Source organism: Protobothrops mucrosquamatus, unplaced genomic scaffold (assembly GCF_001527695.2).
Source record: "Protobothrops mucrosquamatus isolate PMUCROS unplaced genomic scaffold, P.Mucros_1.0 scaffold3, whole genome shotgun sequence".
Lineage (NCBI taxonomy): Eukaryota > Metazoa > Chordata > Lepidosauria > Squamata > Viperidae > Protobothrops > Protobothrops mucrosquamatus.
The window spans coordinates 720,968-726,967 of NW_015386390.1; the positions used below are offsets into that span (position 1 = coordinate 720,968).

At 46.2% G+C, this 6,000-nt stretch overlaps 1 protein-coding gene across 1 annotated transcript in view; it reads right to left on the reverse strand.

The window, feature by feature from the left end:
* Positions 1–4,515, reverse strand: part of ANTXR2 (ANTXR cell adhesion molecule 2) — a 158,646-nt gene extending 154,131 nt beyond the window's left edge. Inside the window, exon 1 of the mRNA XM_015832362.1 lies at positions 4,434–4,515. The gene's annotated coding sequence lies outside the window, so the exon portion shown is untranslated. The remainder of the gene's footprint in view (positions 1–4,433) is intronic.
* Between the last annotated feature and the right edge of the window lie 1,485 nt (positions 4,516–6,000).

Genomic DNA, 6,000 nt, shown 5'->3' on the forward strand with positions numbered 1-6,000 from the left:
TGGCACACATGCCAGAGGTGACACGCAGAGCCCTCTCTGTGGGCACGCGTGCCGTCGCCCCAGTCCTAGGCCTTCAGCTGGGTTTTATAAAACCTTTTCACTTTAGGCCTCCGCCGCCATGTGCAAAAAAAAAAAAGTTTCAATCAATCAGTCAATTTTAACTTCTCACGGGAAAAAAAAAGATCTCGCAAAGTTGGAATTGATTGATTGAACTTTTTAGTCCCACCCAGTCGGCCGTTACCACTGCAGCCACACCCACCCAATGGGCCACGCCCACCCAACTGGTCACACCCACCTGATGGGCCATGCCCACCTGGCACCCGACGATACATAAGTGGGTTTTGGGTTGCAGTTTGGGCACTCAGTCTCTAAAAGGTTCGCCATCACTGTTCTAAGTGCTAGGAAATTTCTCCTTAGTTCTAGGTTGCTTCTCTCCTTGATTAGTTTCCATCCATATTTAAAGAGAGAACATCCACCTGAGACTGTCAAATGGTTTTTATCAAGATAGTCCTTGAGATACAGAGAGTCCTCGACTTACAATCGTTCATTTAGTTACCGTTCAAAGTTACAAAAGCACTGAAAAAAGGTGACTTATTACCGTTTTTCACACTGAGGAAAGGGCAAAAAGTTGCAGCTTCCTCCTGGTCATGTGATCAAAATTCGGATGCTTGGCGACTGGCTCTTATTTATGACGGTTTCACTGTCCCAGGGTCATGTGATCCTCTTTTGGGACCTTCTGACAAGAAAAGTCAATGGGGACGCCAGATTCACTTAACAACCATGTTACTAACTCAACAACAGCAGTGGTTCCCTTAACAACCGTGGCAAGAAAGGTCGTAAAATGGGGCAAGATTCACTTAACAAATGTCTCGCTTAGCCACGGAAATTTTAGGCACAATTGTGGTTGCAAGTCAAGGACTATCGGTACGCCACAGAGACACTGAGTGAAGTTCACTGTTGGGTTAATATATAGGCCCACTCTGGCACTGGAGACAGAATTTCTGAAAGCTGCTTGTGCAATTTTTTTTTATTGCTGTTCTTCGGGCAGAGATAATGCAAGTGCTTAGCTAACTTTTTTCCTTGAAAGGCATCTCACTGTAAAGCAGCATATTTGCCTTTTATGAAAAAAATCTCTTGTTTTACTGCACACCCTTGAGGACCCAATTCCCATGCGTTGCTTTTATAACTCTCCTGATATAGCAGCTCTTTCTTCCATATAATACAGCTAAGTGGGCATGTTTTAAAAGGCATTTTTGTTTTGTTTCTTTCAACAGACTTTTTTTTTCCTCGCATAAAAAGTCATAAAAAGTCTCTATACATTAGTGGCCAAAATTGTGGAAACCTTTTGGGAAAAGTGTATTTTTGAGTTTGATGGCTAATAACACCACTTTTCTGGGGGGAGTAGTACCACAAAATTATATATCAATGGAAAGATAATTTAATCAAGAATGTAATGCAATATAGTTTGTTCAATTATCTGTACTGTATTCTATGAAACGTTATAGCCAAAGAACCAGCAAAAGGAAGCAGAACTTGCTTAGGTTGATATCAGGTAGCTTTCCTTCCTCTGATTGTAGCCAATGAGCATGAGTGTTTAGAGAGCCAATCAGGTGTCATCTTGTTTTGGCAATGAGCCAATCAGATCACAGTAGGATTCAATTATTGATGTTCTGTATTGAAGCTGAGAGGAGGACATTTGTCAGTGTGTTATGTGATTGCTATCAAGTTGGTTGGGTTTTTTTGTGTTCTTTCATTTAGTGAGCTTGTAAAACATAATAAAATTAAAGTAATGGTGCAAAGAGTTGACTGGTTGCCCAGAAAGCAATGTAAAATAGTATTATTAAGTGAACAAGGCTACAGTTATGAAGAAATTAGAAGAAAAATGGGTGGAAACTTAACCAAAGGTGGCATTTCTACTGTACACTTTTCCCAAAAGGTTTCCACAATTTTGGCCACTACTGTATTTCTCTCTTTAACACACAACGTACCACATCGACTTTAGCTTCCCACCATGGTTGTAGTAATTGCAATCATTCAATCCACATTCCCTATTCAACATGCCCATCTTGGTATCTGATACACTAATTTTTATATACAGCCTTGCATCATACAGATAGTCCTTGCTTATGACCACAACTGGGATGAAAATTTCCATTGCTAAGCCAGGCAGTTGTTAACTGAGTCGCATTCAGTTTCAAAACCTTTTCACCACCGTTGTTAAGCAGATCGCGGCAGTGATTACATGAATCATCCAGTCATTAAGGAAATTTGGCTTCCCTTATAGCCTTTGCTTGTTGGGAACTGGCTAGGAAAGTTGCAAACGGCAATCGCACGACTTTGGGATGCTGCAACTCCCATAAACACCTGTCAGTTGCCAGGCACCTGAGCTTTTGATCACGTATCCATGGGGATACTACAGTCGTCATAAGTACTAGACCAGTTATAAGTCATTTTTCCCCACTACTGTAACTTTGAACGGTGGCTAAATGAATGGTTGTACGTCAAGGATGATATCACTCTAATGGCAGAAAGTGAAGAGGAACTAAAGAGCCTCTTGATACGGGTGAAGAAGGAGAGTGCAGAAGTTGGCTTGAAACTCAACATTAAGAAAACCAAGATCATGGCATCCGGCCCTCTCAATTCCTGGCAAAGAGATGGGGAAGAAATGGAGGTAGTGACAGATTTTATTTTCCTGGGCTCCAAGATCACCACAGATGGGGACTGCAGCCAAGAAATTAAAAGATGCTTGCTCCTGGGGAGAAAAGCTATGGCAAATCTAGACAGCATACTAAAAAGCAGAGACATTACCCTGCCAACAAAAGTGCGTATAGTCAAGGCCATGGTTTTCCCAGTTGCAATGTGTGGCTGTGAAAGTTGGACCATAAGAAAGGCTGAGCGCAAAAGAATTGAGGCCTTTGAACTATGGTGCTGGAGAAGACTCCTGCGAGTCCCCTGGACTGCAAGGCGATCAAACCGGTCAGTCCTAGAGGAGATCAACCCCGATTGCTCTTTAGAAGGCCAGATCCTGAAGTTGAAACTCAAATACTTTGGCCACCTAATGAGAAGGAAGGACTCCCTGGAGAAGAGCCTGATGCTGGAAAAAAGATTGAGGGCAAGAGAAGAAGGGGAAGACAGAGAATGAGGTGGCTGGATGGAGTCACTGAAGCAGTAGGCGTGAGCTTAAATGGACTCCAGAAGATGGTAGAGGACAGGAAGCCCTGGGGACACGACTTCGCAACTAACAACAACAACAACAAAGTCAAGGACTATCTGTACATCCTACCAAACAGCCTCTGTCAAATCACTCAAGTTCTTATTTGCTGCATACAAAAGAACAAGCACAATCACATCCCCAATTAAGAGACTTCTTCTCTCTTCTCAAGGACTCGTCTACATAATAATCACATTAAGGAACAAAGGGAGCATCCCAACCGCCCCTCTTACATCCACTATGCCTGTTCACAAAGCATGTCATTTACACAGGCTTCATCTCTATCAGATACTGCTCTCCTCTCCTTCAGCAACTAACCTTCCAGCTCCTTATTCTTGCAAATTCAAATCTCTTCCCCTGAATCTTTGACTTACAACAGTTCGTTTAGGGACTGTTCAAAGTTACAACGGCTCTGAAAAAAATGTGACTTACGACCGTTGCTCACAGTTACGTCTTTCGCAGCATCCCCCACAATCACGTGGTTAAAATTCAGATTCTTGGAAAACCGGTTCGTATTTATGACCATTGCTGCGGTGCCCCAGGGTCACGTCGTGATCCCCTTTTGCAAACTTCTGACCCGCAAAAAAATCAGTGGGGAAGCCAGATTCACTTAACAACCAGGGGGTTACTAACTTGTCAACTGCAGGGGGGTTCACTGAACCACTGGGTCAAGAAAGGTCGTAAAATGTGGGCAAAGCTCGCTTAACACAGGCCTCACTTAACCGCAGAAACGTTGGGCTCGATTGCGGTCGTAAGTCGAGAACCAACTCCACTTCGGTGCAAGGAAACTTTCTCCTCGTCCCTTCCACACGCAAAGCACAACCGAAGCGCTGCAAACTTTTCTTTTATCCTTCCTGCTTGAACAACACAAACACGTTTAGAATTGCGCCTCTTCTCAAGTAGAAGTTCGGGGAGTGCATAAAAGGGGGGGGGCATCCAGAGTCTCCCCTGGAACAACTGCAACACACACACACACACACACACACACACACCGGGCCCCAAGGCCGTTTCCAAACGACCCATGCCCGGGAAATCTTGCACGGGGGTGTGTGTGTGTGGATTTGTTTTCTCTCTCTCCCACCGGATTGCCAAGCGTGTGTCACAAGATCGCAGCGGAGTAAAACGGCGCAATGCTCTCTCCAGAGAGAGAGAGAGAGAGAGAGAAGGGGGGACCCCGGATTCCCGCCAACGCATCCTCCTCGCTCCCCGCTTTTCCACTCACTTGTCCAGCACGAAGTAGAGGTCGAAAGCGGACCCGCAGGACGGCTCCTCTTCAGCGAGAGTCCGCGGCCGCGGGAGGAGGAGAAGAACGAGCAGAGCGCAAAGCAGCGCGGTCCGGCCCAGCCGATCCATGGAGCCGCCGCCGCCGCCGATGCCGATCTCCGGCCGAGGAGGGTCTTTGCTACAAAGCCGCAGCGAAAGGCGCCTTCGGCGGAGGGCCGCGAAGCTCCGTGGGCAACTCCTTCCGACGATCGGGGCTGCTGGGGGGGGGAAAAGGACTGTAGCTCGGGGCGCTCCGCGTTCCCCCCTTGGCCGGCGCTGCTCTTCCACCAAGTGTCCCCGGCGGGTTAACCTTCTCCAAAAGAAAGAAGGGAGCAACTTCTGCGTTGCTTTGTCCACGCCTTCGGAGGCTGGGCCCTCTCTCTCTCTCTCTCCCTCTTCCTTTTTTTGCCTTTTGGCAGTCCTGCACTTTTTGAAGCCCGCGCGCGCTCAACTCGCTTCGACCTTCCTGACGACCATCTGTTTACAGAGCCGGGCTTCCCAACTTTGCAATTGCCCTTGGTTTCCTCGCTTGGGAAACCCTGCAGTTCCAACAGGGAGGTTTTCCCGTAGAGGTAGTCCTTGCCTTACAACCGCAACTGAGCCCTGATCTGTTGCTAAGCGAGATATTTGTTAAGTGAGTTTTGCAACCATTTTATACCCCCTGGCTTGCCGCAGTTGTTAAGTGAACCGCTGCAATTGTGAATCGCTGTTCTCCAGACTAGCCGTACCCAGTTCCTGACACTGTTAATAATAATAATAATAATAATTTAATTTATATACCGCCCTTCTCCCGAAGGACTCAGGGCGGTGCACAGCATATTAAAACAGGTACAAGTGCAGAATACAAAAAATACAAAAAATATAAACCCCTATAAAACCAAATTAAAAGCCAAATATTAGAAGCTGTGTTGTTCATATGTTAAACGCCTGGAGACTAAAACATACCAAGACTGATTGCAGGAACTGGGTATGGCACTAGAGCAGGGGTAGGCAACCTTGGCTCTTTTATGACTCGTGGACTTCAACTCCCAGAATTCCTGAGCCAGCCATGCTGAGGGGAAAGGGAGAGGTTTCCAAGCTGAGCCATGCTGGCTGAGGAATTCTGGGAGTTGAAGTCCACGAGTCATAAAAGAGCCAAGGTTGCCTACCCCTGCACTAGAGCAAAGAAGGCCTAGGGCACGGGTCTTCAAACTTGGCCCTTTTATGACTTGTGGACTTCAACTCCCAGAATTCCTCAGCCGGCGTGCCTGGCTGAGGAATTCTGGGAGTTGAAGTCCACAAGTCATAAAAGGGCCAAGTTTGAAGACCCCTGTGTACTAGGGGGACATGATAGCAGTATTCCAGTATTTGAGAGGCTGCCACAATGAAGAGGGGGTCAAATTATTTTCCAAAGCACCAGAAGGCAGGACAAGAAACAATGGATGGAAACGAATCAAGGAGAGAAGCTACCTGGAATTAAGGAGAAACTTCCTAATAATGAGAACAATTAACCAGTGGAACAGCTTTGCCTCCAGAAGTTGTGAATG